This window comes from Atractosteus spatula (assembly GCF_055471065.1).
Source record: "Atractosteus spatula isolate fAtrSpa1 chromosome 10 unlocalized genomic scaffold, fAtrSpa1.hap1 SUPER_10_unloc_2, whole genome shotgun sequence".
Taxonomy (NCBI): domain Eukaryota; kingdom Metazoa; phylum Chordata; class Actinopteri; order Semionotiformes; family Lepisosteidae; genus Atractosteus; species Atractosteus spatula.
Window position 1 is genome coordinate 1,625,066 of NW_028296622.1, and position 15,214 is coordinate 1,640,279.

General features: G+C 47.0%; 1 pseudogene; it reads right to left on the reverse strand.

Annotated features, from left to right (window-relative positions):
- Positions 1–947: 947 nt before the first annotated feature.
- On the reverse strand, positions 948–12,519 carry LOC148812609 (uncharacterized; annotated as a pseudogene).
- Positions 12,520–15,214: the final 2,695 nt, after the last annotated feature.

A 15,214-nucleotide genomic window follows, 5' to 3' on the forward strand; every position in this document is an offset into this window, starting at 1 on the left:
TAATTTCAGTTGGCGTCTGACATTTTGAGTGAAATTGTAGTTTTGTTGGTTTAAATGTGCTGTTTCTTTGACTAGCCGGCTTGTTTAGCTGATATTTGTATTTCCTCCTCCTGAAGTAAATATCAAGTGTTTTTTTTAATGAAATTGTAGGATACCGGTGTGTCGAAGTGGCTCCGGTTTCGCTGTGGCTCATGTCAGATCCAGGGCTGATAGAAACAGTGTGATCAATAAATGAACTAAAAACCGATTCGCACATTTGCTGCACTTCAGCTGAACAGAGATGACGTTTTCAAACCGTCTATATTGGAGGTTTGCATCACCGCTGCTAAAATCGACAGAAACAATGTTGTAAAAACGTGTTTTCGAGGTTTGCTTTGGTTCAGCTGACACCTCAAATACAGTAATACAGTATAAAATAAGTGACAGGAAATATGCTGAGCTGAAGCTCTGTATGATGATGTGTTTTTGCAGGTTTATTTGACTTCAGGTAAAGAGAAATGAAAGTTTTATAAACACTTATTTCGGAGGCGTGTTTCACTCCAGGGGAAGTGAGCAGAAACTAAACCAAAGAAATGAGAACAGGGTGTACAGATGCGTTATGAAAGGGTGTTCTGGATGTTTGACTCAAAAACAACGATATAAAAACTGAAAACAGGAGATCCGCAGGTTGTCCGTTAAACCTTGAAGTTTATTAAGTAGTGATCAGCAGTAACTTACTGGTTTGCCCCGGTTCTTGTCTTCCAGTTCAGGACTGGTGCTGGGGAATGAGTGTGGTCTGTGGGCTCTGGCGGGAACAGTCACACTGCGGGCACGGGGGTATCCTGTTCCTGCTCTGATGTTCTCTCCTGGAACCTCCATTAACTGTCGATCTCAAGAAAAGAGAGTGATTGGCTTGAGTGCCTTGTGAAATTCTCGGGGCTCGACCCCGTGTTTCGGCTGCGATGCTGTCAAGCGATCATCTGCTGTGGTGTCCCCATGTGACTGCGTGTGCCCGTGTCACTGCTGTGTGTGACAGTGGATTCCTTTCCATCGCCCCTCAGGCGTTCCTGGGTCTCCTCTCCGTGGTGCAGCTGGACTGTAAAGAGTGCGCTGGAGAGGATTGAGCTGCTGCGGTGAAGGAGTGTGAGATGTGCCGAGTGTGAGACTGACGAGCGCAGGCGAGCGGCGGCTCTCACCTTCCTCCCGAACTTCGGTTTGAAACCTCATGAACGCTCTCGGCAAGGTCAGTCGGTCGGTGTCCTTAAGTGTTTTGATTGCCTGTTATTCCTCTCGTCGTCCAGGCAGGGGTGTTGAGTTCCGCCCGTCTTCGGCACGTTCAGAGAGACCGACCCTGTGAGCGAACACGGGGGAGAGAGAGAGGAGGAGCAGGCCCCACTTCCAGCCTCTCGCTCTTTCACAGCCCCGTACCTGAGGACCAGAGCATCTCTCGTCAGCAGGGCCTCGCGCCTGCAGGTTACTGAAGTGTGCTTTTATATACAGGTGAGAGAGAGTGCACAAGAATCGTCAGAAGTCAACACCGTTCTTTAGAGATGGATGATGTCCAAGGTCACCCAGAAATAGAGCACGACAGGTCACTCAGAGGAAAGGTATTTTTCATTTTTCACCGGCGTATGGATCTACCAAGTACAGACGCCAGACAAAAAATATTGAAATGCAATTTGAAATTCACACTGACGTGTTGAGAACTGTTCTTGAAGCGGCTGTTCCTTAGAAGTGTTTGATCTGCGTTCAGATCTTCTGCTAAGGAGGTGTGGTCAGGACTGTTGTGTCTGCAAACCCTGAGGTGTCCTGCGGTCTTTATAATCTATAACCACACTTTCCCCTGTGGACATTAAATCATCTCAGTCGCAGCAGGATGCCGATTGATTTGGAAGGCAGCTTTATCCTGACTGCATGAAAGAGAGGCCAACATCAGTCTGGCTAGAGGTCTGGTGAAAGGAAGGCTTTGAATTTAGAGAATTTAAAATGATTTTTGTAGATTTTAAAATTAAGTGATTAAGTAGAACTAACTAACTTATTATTTTATTTCAGTTGAACTATTAGGAACAGTTATTTTACGAAACCCGAACATTATACTGTGTTTTGGTTTACTCGAGATTTAACGCAAGATGGAGTTTCCTGCAGGAGTTCTCAGGCGGTGCGGAACGTGTTCAGTGTCCTGCAGGAGTTCTCGGCCGGTGTGGAACGTGTTAACTGTCCTGCAGTCCAGACTCTCACTGCGGAGCTCGCCACTTTGACGTCTTGAGCGATTTTTCTCAGCCTCTCGTTTCTCTCCCTCACGATCCTGCGCTCCTCCGGCAGCAGTTTCTCGTTGTTGGCGATCTTGGCGAGGATCTCGGCGTGTTGTTTCATCTTGTGCAGGTCGACGATGCGGGGCTCCTCTTCCTCGTTGCGGATGAGCAGCTCGATGTAGGCGGCCGTGGACAGAGCGTTGGGCTTCAGGGCGATCTCCTCCAGCCGCGCCAGGCAGTTGGAGGACAGCCTGATCAGCTGCTTGATCCGGTCCTCGATCGTCTCGAAGTCCATTTCGATTTTCTCGAGCATCTCCTTCGTCGACATGAACTTGCCGGAAGCCTTAACGAAGTTGTCCTTGAGTTCTTTGACTGTTTTCATGACCTTCACCACTTCGTACTCCCACATCGTCATCTCGGATATGTGAGCGGAGTAGTGGCAGTTACCTGGACAGATCACAGTGTCCAGCGTCATCCATGACGGCGCAGAGACTGATTTCTCCTGGTGTGGGAAGGAAACATCCTGAATGGCATGAAACCAGACAGTTGTTGCAGTTTGTTGATAGATGCTTGGTGTTTTTCCGTTTTGGGACCAGCTCCTCGATTTCTATCTCGAAGTTCTTGTTCTGCTCCATGCTGGCCTGCTCATTTTCCAGGCATGCCCTGATCTTCTTCATTTCGCTCAGCTTCTCCAACCCGGCCGAGATCTGAGGCTGCAGCCTCGCCATCGCCGTCTCCAGCCTCTCGCGCTCCTCCAGGACTTTCTTTGTCAGCGTCAGGTCCTTCCCCTCCGTCTTCTCCAACGTTTGGAAAAACCTCTTCAGCTGCTTCACGTTGTTCGTCCAGACGATTTTCTCCAGCTTGTTGTCGTCCTCTTCCTCGATGTCGCTCCTGTAGCCCTCCCCATTGGAATCGGTGTCGGGCCTCTCGTTTTGCGTGTAAAGGGCGGAGTTGTTAAATTCGAAGTGCGTCGCTTTGCCCTTCCGGTTCTTGCGGCAGGGCAGGCTCGCGGCTTCGATGGCGCCCAGGACGGGGATGTCCCTCCCGTCCACAAACGTGACGAGGATGTTCTCGGTGATGTCCTTCCCGAAGATGGAGAGGATGGAGTCGAAGACGTACTGCTGGATGGAGGTCAGCCGCGCCAGAGACGCCTGAACCACGAAGCACACGGCGTCGATGTGGTCCACGCTGCCGGGGCTGGTAAAGAAGCGCTTCACCTGCTCTGTGATCAGCTTGTCCCGAGAGAGTCCCCGCGTGTCTCCGAACCCCAGGGTGTTGATGACCGTGAGGGAGTAGGGGACGACGAATCCCTTCTGGTTGTGGAGCTCGTAGGACGTCATGATGGAGGTCTGACTCTCCGCCTGCGAGCGCTTGGTCTCCTCATGGATCAGCTTGAATCGAAACCGATCCTCCCACTGCACGCCCAGTATGTAATTGATCATCGCGTTGATGAGGGTGGTCTTCCCTGCCCCCGTGGCCCCCAGAAGGATGATGACCTTATTGTTCCCTTCTTCTACTTTCCTGCCGAACGTGAAGCGCTGGAAATGCTGCTCGTCGGTGGGCTCCTGTTCCAGCGACAGCCTGTATAAGGAAGGCTGCCCGCGCTCTATCAAAGTGGAAAAGTTTAGGAAGTGGTCGCTCTGTACTTTAACACGACTGACGTCCCCTGACTTGACTCTGCTGTCCTTCGGGGTTGTTATTGGAGTCTCGGGGCTCGGTGGACTCTTGCCTTCTTTGCCACAGTCGGAATAAACCTGGACGATGTAGGAACTTCCTTCCCCTTAGGTTCTCCAGAGTGCACACCCTCCCTCTGGCGTTGAGCTTCGTCCATGTTTTGCTGTCTTGCTCATCCGTTGCCCCCTTGAAGACCTCTCTGTATTCAACTTCGTAGGAAGTAACGCTGACTCCCTGTCCCACAGAGGTGGGCATGTCCCAGGTGACCGTCATGGAGTTTGGTCCTGTTGATTTCTGCTGAGGAGCTCCGGGGGGGGCTGAAGGAAGCGTCTTGCAGGAAGGAGTTGCGTCGCTGGCACAGCCGACTCCGGGTTTGCAAACCGCCCGACAGCCGAATCGATACGGAGCATTCAGGTCCAGCCCCGACACGGTGAACTCTGGCTTGTTGTCATTGGTGTCCACTTCCCCCCAAGCTGAGTCGCCCGGCTTCTGGTACAGAACCCGATACCTCACGATCTCGCCGGCGCCGTACTTCGGCGGGCGGAACGCCAGCTGGACGGAGTCGTGCAGAGTTGTCAGCACGGCCGGTACCCCCAGCTGGGAAGGCAGCTCGAAGTGCTTGCTGGCCAGAGCCCCCCTTTCGAAGAGGTAAACGGAAGATCCGATGTTGACCTCGTCGTCGATTGACGCCACACAGATCTTGTTCGGTCTGCCTTTGTTCTCTCTCTTGAAGTCTAGGAATAGTCTGATGTTCTCCCACGTCAGGGCTGTGACTTCCCCTGACCTGAACCATTTTCCCCGTCTTCCCTCTGGCTCGAGATCAGGAGCTACCTCTTCCCCCGTCCCTCGTTCGGAGGAGTTCAGATAGCTTTCCAAGATGGTTAGGTATTGCAGTGTTCCCTGTGTGATCACAGTGGCACGCTAGTGTGTTCACTGTGTGATCACAGTGGCACGCTAGTGTGTTCACTGTGGGACAGTACTGTGTTCAGTGAGTAATCACAGTGGGACAGTAGTGTGCTCAGTGTGATCAGAGTGGCACAGTACTGTGCTCAGTGTGTGATCAGAGTGGCACAGTAGTGTGTTCACTGTGTGATCACAGTGGTACAGTACTGTGTTCAGTGTGTGATCAGAGTGGCACAGTACTGTGCTCTGTGTGTGATCAGAGTGGCACAGTACTGTGCTCTGTGTGTGATCAGAGTGGCACAGTACTGTGCTCTGTGTGTGATCACAGTGGGACAGTACAGTGTTCATTGTGATCACAGTGGGACAGTACTGTGTTCGGTGTGTGATCAAAGTGGCACAGTACTGTGTTCAGAGTGGGACGCTAGTGTTCAGTGAGTGATCACAGTGGGACAGTACTGTGCTTAGTGAGTGATCACAGGGGGACAGTGCTGGGCTCAGTGAGTGATCACAGGGGGACAGTGCTGTGTTCACTGTGTGATCACAGGGGGACAGTACAGTGTTCAGTGTGTGATCACAGGAGGACAGTACAGTGTTCAGTGTGTGAGGCCACATCCTCCCCTGCTGCCGGTGTGTCAAAATGGGCCGACCCCCTACCGAGGGCAGGCCTGTTCTTTTATACAAGGGTTTCCAGCTGATGCTCGTCTCTCTCGGCTGCAGTTTCAATCTCGAGAGCGAAACCAGTTTAAAAGTCTCATCCCCCCCCCCCCCCCAGTAGAAAAAAAGTCCACACCATTTGCTGTGAACTGTGAAGTTTTTGGGATTGTGTTCAAGATCTACTCCGAAAAATGGGCTGAGAACTGAACAGGTAAGAATTCTGAATTCCCCTTTCCCTCAGACTATAGTACCTGCTCCTCACATGGACAGAAGACTCCAGTTCACAGGGCTGTTACCCAGTCACCACATCGGCACACTCCACTGTTCATTCCAGACTTGAGTACCCAGCACTTTCACCAACTGCGTCTTTTCTTTATAAAGGCCTGAAAAACGCAGCCCAAAACCTTCATCTGCTTTCGAATGGCAAACGTTTGCAGAGAGCTTTGCTGGAGACAAACCATTCAGATTTTTTTGCTTCGTTATCTAAGCTAGGTCGCTTAAAACCAAGGCCTTTCCTACAGCTGACTTGCTCAAGACTGAATATTTTCATCGTGTTTTCCAGTCATGTCGACGCATCAAACAGTGGAATGAGCATTTCCTTGGCCTCAAGGGTCTTCCTGGGTTCAGTATTACTATACGATCTGGGCACACCAGACCACAAACAGAAGCTGAAGCACGAGTGGAACACCGTACAGCTTTGAGGCTGGTCTATTCCTACAACAACATGGCAAACACAGCACAGCAATTATTTACCAGGTTGTTAAAACAGAAGAGCAGGAACTATCACTACATGATATAATAAAAATATGCACCACTATAATTGCACTGTTTTCACAATGTTAAGAGGACAGAATTATTTCCCATTTTTAATAACGTGTGCAAGTAAAACGCCTTAAGGGAAATACTGCAGAGGGGAGCTATGTACTAGAAAATGGCTACTGTACTGCCCATCTATAAAAAACTGAAATCAAGTAAATACAGATCAATAAGTCTGCGTTCTATTACATTTCCATAGCTATAATCAATGATCAGATCTAGAGGATCACCTATATGGAAATATGAACCTAGGGGAGAGTCAACATGGATGAAGAAAAGGTAGACTTTGCTTAATTAAGTTTATAATTAAGTCTGTGAACAAGAATCAGATGCACACAGAGAGGATTTGATAGTGTATTTACTAGGCCTTCTGAAAATATGAATGTGATCAGAGTGGCACAGTACTGTGTTCAGTGAGTAATCACAGTGGGACAGTACTGTGTTCAGTGAGCAAACACAATGGGACAGAACTGTTCAGTGTGTGATCTTTTGTGCACCGATATATTACTGAGCAGAAATGATGGGCAAATTCATGACACATTTTAAAATCGGCTATCAAAATGACTGATCAACAGGGTACCTTCGGTGGAAGTGGCAGACTACTAATGTGTGGAAACCGTTAGATACAACACAAACTTTACACCCACAGTGTAAGAACTGCACCTGGCTGCACGTGCTGTCTTGTGGGATACTCTTCTGTTCCTTCTGTAGGACCTGTACAGGTATATGCCTGTTCAATGGTCTCTAAGTCAGAAAGTCTCAGAACAAGTGTTCAACGGGTCTCAGCTCTGGAGAGTAAAAAGCACGGAGGTCCTGAAGTTCTGAGGTTTTATGGTTCTGAGGTCCTGAACTCCGAGGCCCTGATGTTCTGAGGTCCTGAGGTTTGGAGCTCCTGAGGTTCTGATGTCCTGAGGTTCTGATGTCCTGAGGTCCTGACCCTTGATTGAGTCAGTGTTCTGCTGCTTCAGTGGGTCTCCATCTTGTCTCTCTCGGCCTGAGCGCAGTCCAGTCCAGTTAATAAATCAAAACCTGCTAAAAATTACATTGCTGGGTGTGAAGACCCAAGATGACAAGCGACCACCTGCAGGCATCGTCCGGTCTCCAACATGCCGATGGAAGCAGGGCTTTGGTCACTTGACAAATGGAGAATATTTGTTTCCTTTTTTGATCTTCACCAGCCTTGACAACAAACGTGCAAAACCACCTCATCACTCGAGCCAAAATAAATAAAGATATAATTATTTATAGGGGCATGCTAACTCTAATCAATCTCAACATTTAGATTTTTAAATGATGTCTTTCTTCTTTCAAACCCAAACTGTACAGTCTTCTTTCTTCCACTGGTCTTTCCTCCAGAAAATAATGATCCTCACGCTTACTGTACAGAGCGCTTTTCTGGACACTCCACTCAAAGCGCTTGACAGGTCATGGGGATCCCCTCCACCCCCACCAGTGTGCAGCCCCACCTGGATGAGCTATCAGTGTGGAGGAGAACTGATTAATGAAGTTTTGGCCCAAACATCAGGAACAGCCTACTCTCTGGGCTTTTTAATGACCAGATAGAATCGGGACCTTGGTTTTACGTCTCGCCCGAAGGACACCGCCTTTTTACAGCATAGCGTCCCCGTCACTATACTGGAGCGTTAATATGAGCACCTCCTATTGGTCCCACTAACACCTCTTCCAGCAGCAGCCTTACTTTCTCAAGACAGCTGTGTTCTCACACTCTGCAACTGTGCCAAGCGATGCCCCTCTCCTGCAGCTGCCAACGCCCTGTTCCAGCTGGCCAAGCCTGTTCCCCATTCCCACCGATCCGAGCCAGTGACCCGCCACCCCGCTCTCCTGTCCTGCACCTGCGACAGCCCTCAGCACAGACCATGCTGTACTTTCTCCAGCCTCCCTAGCTTACCGAGTCTCACTGGCCTGGGAATCAATCCCATCCCAGCTCGTGAGAACTCCTCCCTGGATCTCCCTCTCTCCCTCCCTGCAGACTAGAGCCCAACCCAGAGACCAAAAGCCTCTTAATTAGCCCGGAGGAGTGGCTAATTCCACTCGGAGCCTCTGTCCCAACTCCTTTCCCTCCCGTGGAGTTTCACTCCCTGTGACCACTAATTACTCAGCCAGACCAGCTGTGCCTCAGCCTTCTGCTGGCTTTTCAAATGACCAGGCGGCTTTCTCACGAAGCCCCTCTCACTAACCTCACAGGGTGATTTAGTGCCTCTGTCACAGTCTCAGTCCCTCCAGTGCTTAACAGTCAGTCATGAAGGATCAATTAATCAACATGACACCAAAAAAAATCAACTTCCAAAAACTACATTTCTCTAAAGAAAATATACATAATGTTTCTTCTGGTGCTCAGTACATAATACTCCCTTTTGCCATAAGTCTCAAGGCCAAAATGCTACAAATTTTTAATGCAATAAAAAAAAAAAAAGATTTAGTTTTCAGACATGAAAACGAAACTGCACATAGAAATGGTTGACTTGTATGTTAGGACGTGTACATTTTTCTATTTGTACACAAGGTTTAAATGCAGCACTTGAAAATTTATGGAATTAGTCAGTAACAGCTGAAAATAAAACAAAAACACAACGCAGTCATCCACGGTCTCTGTGGTCACTAATAATATCTGTTCTGCTGTGATTCTCTTCTGTAACAGAAGACTTTGAATGTGTGTTGGATTCCAAAGTCAAATCAAAACTCTCAAAACATTTATCAAGAAGACCACACAAAGGGCCAACCCATGTATGTTATGTTTGAGAGTTAAGGCTGAGATTCGGACAAATGTGTGTTTATATATATATAAGCTTGATATTGCTAAGCATGATTCTAGTGATGAGGATCGATGTGTGAGCATTCAACATTATTTATTGGCACCTGATGTTAATACTGTACAGTGGAAGAGGATAGAGGGGAAAAAAAGAGAAACTCTGTGGAGATGTGAACAGCGTCTAAATGGAAACTGCAACCTCCAGTGACAGGCAGTGCTTCCAGGTGGTGATTCACCAGCCCCAGAATCCTTGACCACCAAGAAACACTTCAGTGGCTGCAGGGAAGCAGAACAGCAAGGAGCTCCGGCAGAAAACATCTCTCTCGCAGCATCTTATCAGCATCACGGGGGGACTTTCAGCTTAATGCATTTACAATTGCATTTGCACTACAATTGCAGTAATATTTATTAATTAACCATACTATTTTTAACTGTACTGTTTTTGCACTGTTCCAAGAATTACCCTGCACAGTTTTTGTCCAGTTATATTTTCTCTGTTTGCGGAATTTTGTAAAGTTTTGATCACTTGATTACGTTATTTATGTTATGTTATTACACGTTACTGTTATTGCTATTGTGTGATCTGTAATCTGTATACATTAGAGTATAATTGTATACACAGAGTCTAATGTTGAAACAGCAGGGATGAGAGTGGTTCTTGTTATCAAAAGAGACCACAGACCAGCTGCAGGTCAATGAGGGATGAGAAGAAAAGTTAAGATAGTCATTCTGCTGTAGTTGAATTATTTTTGCATCTGTTTTTTTAAAAGATCTTTTTAATACTTGGCAATTATTTTGATAGAAAAAAAATTCAATTCTGAGGAGTCCAGTATTTACTAATTAGCTCAGTATAGCACCCCGAGCAAACCCACACAAACACATGGGGACCAGGCGAACTCTAGGCAGGTAGCACCCCAGGACTCACACCCAGGGCCCCAGCACTGCAAGGCAGCCAAGGCAGCCATGCCACCCTGTGACCTTACGTTAAACTAGTGGAAGTTTTCGTTCTTTTATCCGGCATTTTAGAATTCAAAATTTTCCAGTGGCTTCGTTTCTTCATCAGCTGGCATATATAGAACCTGCTGTCATGCCCCTGATTTTTTAGGACTCTTTTTACACGCATCTAACGTACACCCATGAGGCAGTGGAGGAAAAGCAAGAGCCCCTTAACATCACTACTGGCGTTTGCTCCTTAGCGTCCCATGTTAAGAGCTAGAAGATGCTTATCTTATACTCCTGTCAAGCCTGGGAGTTGCACAGCGGCCCAGTAGGAGACTACGACTGACCTTGTGTCCGATGAGAACAGATAATGCTCATTGAGCTAATCCAGTCGGGAGCTATCTTGGACACCAAGAGTAGAGGACCTCCAGGCTGGTGGCATCCATAACAAGGCTTTCCGGATAATGCCCGATACACAGCAGTCTTCCCTCCCGCTGGGTACCAATGGTGAACTGATACAACTAGAAAGCGCAAGGAGAAACTGATGAGACATGCAGTGCACAATCAACCCATTAGGAATCTCCTTCAAACTGACTGCGGCTCAACTTACACCAGCCAGCTTGATTTAGTTACGATGTGTGATGTCATTTTCATCCACACAAGCCTTCACTTATCATCTGATAGACTGCTCATAAAATTACTATCGCAGGGGAATAGCACAGTGATGTGCTTTCTGTATCGGAGTACACCATCATTCAATATTTTTTAGATAAAAGATCAGTTTACAATCCGTTTACCAAACACTTACCAGACAATGTACCCACAACTGAAAACTACTAAATAATAAGGACAAAATTCAGCTGCGGTGGACTGAATCGACTTTGAAAACTGCTCTTCGGGTGAATCTCCATCAGAGATTTTCCAGTTTAGCTGAATGAGCTGAATCTGCCCTTCACAAAGAAGACGCAGGTGTTCCCATGATCTTGACCTGTTTTCCAGTGTGGGCACAGGCCAGCTTCGTAAAAGCAATGCACCTCCCATCCCTGACATCCCACAGGCACATGGAGACAGAGGAGCACAAAGACAGTTTCTTGCACACGGCATTTTCTAAGCAAGACAAGAAGCCAAGAGGCAATGGGGGAAGATTGTCATCTCACAGTCTTTCCACAGTTGCGTTCAGGCACAACTACGAGACGGAAGCAGGGAAACCCTCTTTTATCTCTCCTTATCTCCTTAACTTCAAGGTGATCTTTATCCAATAGGATTAAGTTGAAGAAAGGGTTTGTTGTAGGCAGGGGAAGTAGATGAGCTGAGGTGAAGGGTGAGATCAGAACTAAGGTTTAGCACTAGGGCCTGGAAGCTAAATAAACTGCAGGTAAGTGCAAAAAGGGTTTAGCGCTACTCTCATGTTCATCAAAATCAGTGCCTAATCAACCCAAGTGAGTGCCAAGTAGTTCAGTTACAGAGCTGCCTGTGACAAGAAAGGAAGGTTGTCTGCCCTCGTCTTTCGAGTGCAATACATCTGAGGAACTGCTGACTAAAAGTCCTTCTTTAAAAGGACAAAACCGGAGGAAACAGTTTGGAAATGCCAGAGCTGGTATGATCTCTGGCTAACCGGGTGGCATCTTGGATCTTCGTGGGAGGCTGCCCTTACACACCCACTCTCAGAGGCACTAACAATGCACTGCTGATCGCTGCCTGGGCTGGCCTTGGACAGGCGTGGGATGGGAGCCATGTGGCCAAACAGCAGGGCCCTCGCAGTGATCTGTGGGCACGCAAGATGAGGGGGAAACACTGCTGAATTAAAGAGGGCCTTCGCCTGCACTTACATTCACCTGCAACTACTAAAATGAGTTCTTGACTCCAAGGCTGTGTGATTCAGCAAACAAGAAAGAAACGCAGCACACGGCTTGGGAGAGCGTTGAGGGTGAAAGGCGCCTTGAACACTCTGCACTCAGGAAAGCAAGTAGGATGTTCATAAGGACGGGCACGAATGAGAGTAGACCATTCGACCCAATTAGCCTGTGCTGTCATCAGTAGCTAACTGAAACAGGGATCTTATCAAGCTGTATCATGAAAGATGCCAAGTCTTGGAGAACACGGCTGGGTCATTTTGTTCCACTGCTCTTAGTTTGAAACGCAGTTGCCTCCTGCCCTCTCTGGTTCTTGTTTCACTTCATTCTGACAGCCTCTGGGCTGACGTTATCAACGCTTTTCACTACATGATTATGCTACGTGTCGTATAACCCAGCTGCACTCCTGTCACTCGCTTAACAACGGTGCCTCCTCGTGTTAATCGCATTGCTGAAACAGGACCCTATAGCCGAGTTTGAGAACCCCTGACTGCGATGTCCTGAAACACGGCAGACTCCCTTCCAGCTCAGCGGTCAGGTCCCAGAGGCAGATCTGTCCATCGGGGAAGTCGGTGCCAGTGGTGGACAGGTCGTCCGTGACCAGCAGGCTGGAGATGCAGCGCATGGGGGCGTAGCGGCCCCACAGGACGATCGGGAGCACCAGGCTGTTCCCTGCCATGTTCTCTCTAGGCCTGGGAAGACAAGGACATGTTTCAATAACACTAACTATTGAAATAATTATAAAAAATAAACGATCCAAACAGTTACAGAGCACTTTTCTGTACATATGCACTCAAAGCGCTTCACAGGTAATGGGGATCCCCTCCCCCCACTTGGATGATGCGATGGCAGCCATAGTGCGCCAGTCCGCTCCCCACACACCAGCTCTCAGGGGGAGAAGAGCAGAGCGATGAAGCCAGTTCAGAGAGGGGGGTTATTAGGAGGCCATGATGGGTAAAGACCAGGGGGGTAATTTGGCCAGGACGCCGGGGTGACACCCCTACTCTTTCCGAGAAGTGCCCTGGAAGTTTTAATGACCACAGAGAGTCAGGTCCTCAGTTTTATGTCTCATCTGAAGACAGGGGACTCCAATTCTGCCTTCGATTGGGATGAGTTCAACTGGGGGCAACATGTTTTCCACACCTGAAGATTGCATGTTTGTTTACTTTGCACTCCCAAACAAATTAAAGGAAGATCACGCTTTGGTGTCATTTTTTCTCTTAGACTCCCCTCCATATACTGCAATCCAAGATTCACTGTAAAAGAAATGTGTAAATATCCCAAAACATAATATATACTGTATAGACATTCTGGAGCTTTTGACATACTTTAACAATTGCAACCAACACCATCAACAAAAATTGTTCCTCTGATTAAATATAATCACTTTTTTTGATTTTTATATAATGTGCCATACATATACTGTATAAAGCTTTCTAAGGCATACACAACACAAACAACACCCAACGTAACACCACCTTACCCACCCCTACAGGGCTTCATTGATATTCCGGAATCTGAAACATACTTGGTATTAATTTTAAACTTTTTTGTGCATTTTAAGTTTTCCTTTACATATAGTTGGCATTTTCATGTGTGTTTTAAATTATTTATGAAACATTCGCTGAAGAATACACAATACAAACACACGTATTGTAAGAAGTGTACCTGCCCTTATACCAAGTGGATCTATAGAGTAGTCTCGCCATGCGTGAGGACTCAGTACAGAGAATAGGCAAATTCACATGTAACCAAATCCACCCCTATAATGTGGCATAATGTACTGCACTATGTAGTATGTGTGGTTAAAAGTCTAAGCACCCCAAACTTACAGTGGGTGTAGAAAGTCACCACCCCCTTTCAAAATGTGTACCTATTGTTGTATGACACTCTGAACATTAATATTACAACAGTAAAATACCTCTTTTGGATAAGTGACCACCCCCCTTACAATTGCATTTGTAATGCAATTACAATTGCATTTGCACTACAATTGCAGTAATATTTAATATTGATTAATTAACCATACTATTTTTGCACTGTTCCAAGAATTACCCTGCACTGTTTTTGTCCAGTTATTTTTTCTCTGCAGAATTTTGCACAGTTTTGATCACTTGATTACATGTTATTTATGTTATGTTATTACACGTTACTGTTATTGCTATTGTGTTACTGTCTATTGTCTTATCTTCTGTCCTATTTATATACTGCACCTGAGTGACTCATGAGAAACACTTTTCATTATACTATGCACCTGTGTGTGTAAGTTTAATGACAATAAAGTTTAATTGAATTGGATTTGTAAACTTGCTCAGGTATAACCAATCACCTTACAGATCACACAACAAACTAATTGGCTCCCAGCTGTGATCAGCTGTGATGATTTAGATTAGTTCAGAATAGAAGCAGCTGTTTCTAGAGGATTCCACTGCTTGGAAGTGCATTTCAAAGCAAAGACTCCACTATGGGCAGAAAGGTGCTTCCAAAAGAGCTTCGAGATGAAGTTGTGGAAAGACACAAGTCAGGAGACGGGTATAAAAAGAGATCAAGGGCTTGAGGTGACCCATGGAGCACAGTCAAGAGCATCATTAAGAAGTGGAAGGCGTGTGGCACCACCCAGAACTTCCCTAGATCAGGCCGACCCCCCAAACTGGAGGACCGAGCAAGAAGGAGACTGACCAGAGAGGCTACCAAGAGGCTGGTGGCAACCTTGAACGAGCTGTAGGCCTCTATGGCCAAGACTAGTCATTGTGATGGACAAGCAATAGGTTAATTCCCTGCTGAAAAGAGAAAGACACACCTGAAGAAGGCTCCACAGCCAAAACGTTGCGTTGTCTTTCTTCTCTCTTCAGCAGGGAATAAACCTACTACTTGTTCCTTTGCAGCCTACGCATGCTGACGCAGCTCCCCACCTGAACTACTGGTGTGCATGTGACAACGATATCACAAGCGCTCCACGAATCCGGCCCGTACAGGAGGGTGGCAAGAAGCCATCGAGCCTCATTTATGTTTTCCTAAAAAGCGCCTTAAAGATTCTGTGGCCAAGTGGCAAAAGGTGCTGTGGTCAGATGAGACCAAAATCAAATTTTGGGCGGAACGCAAATCTGTATATCTGGCAAAAACCCAATACACCTTCCCTTCCAAAGAACACCATTCCTACAGTAAAGCACGGGGGTGACAGCATCCTGTTGTGTAATTACAACAATTCTGTAAGGAGGAACGGGCAAATATTCCTCCCTCTAGGTGTGCAAAGCTGGCAGAGATGTATCCAAACAGACTCAAGGCTGTAATTCAAGCAAAAGGTGCTTCCTGCAAGTATTAATTCAGGGGGGTGTTCTCTTATCCAACCCAGTTATTCCACTTTTTAATTTTCT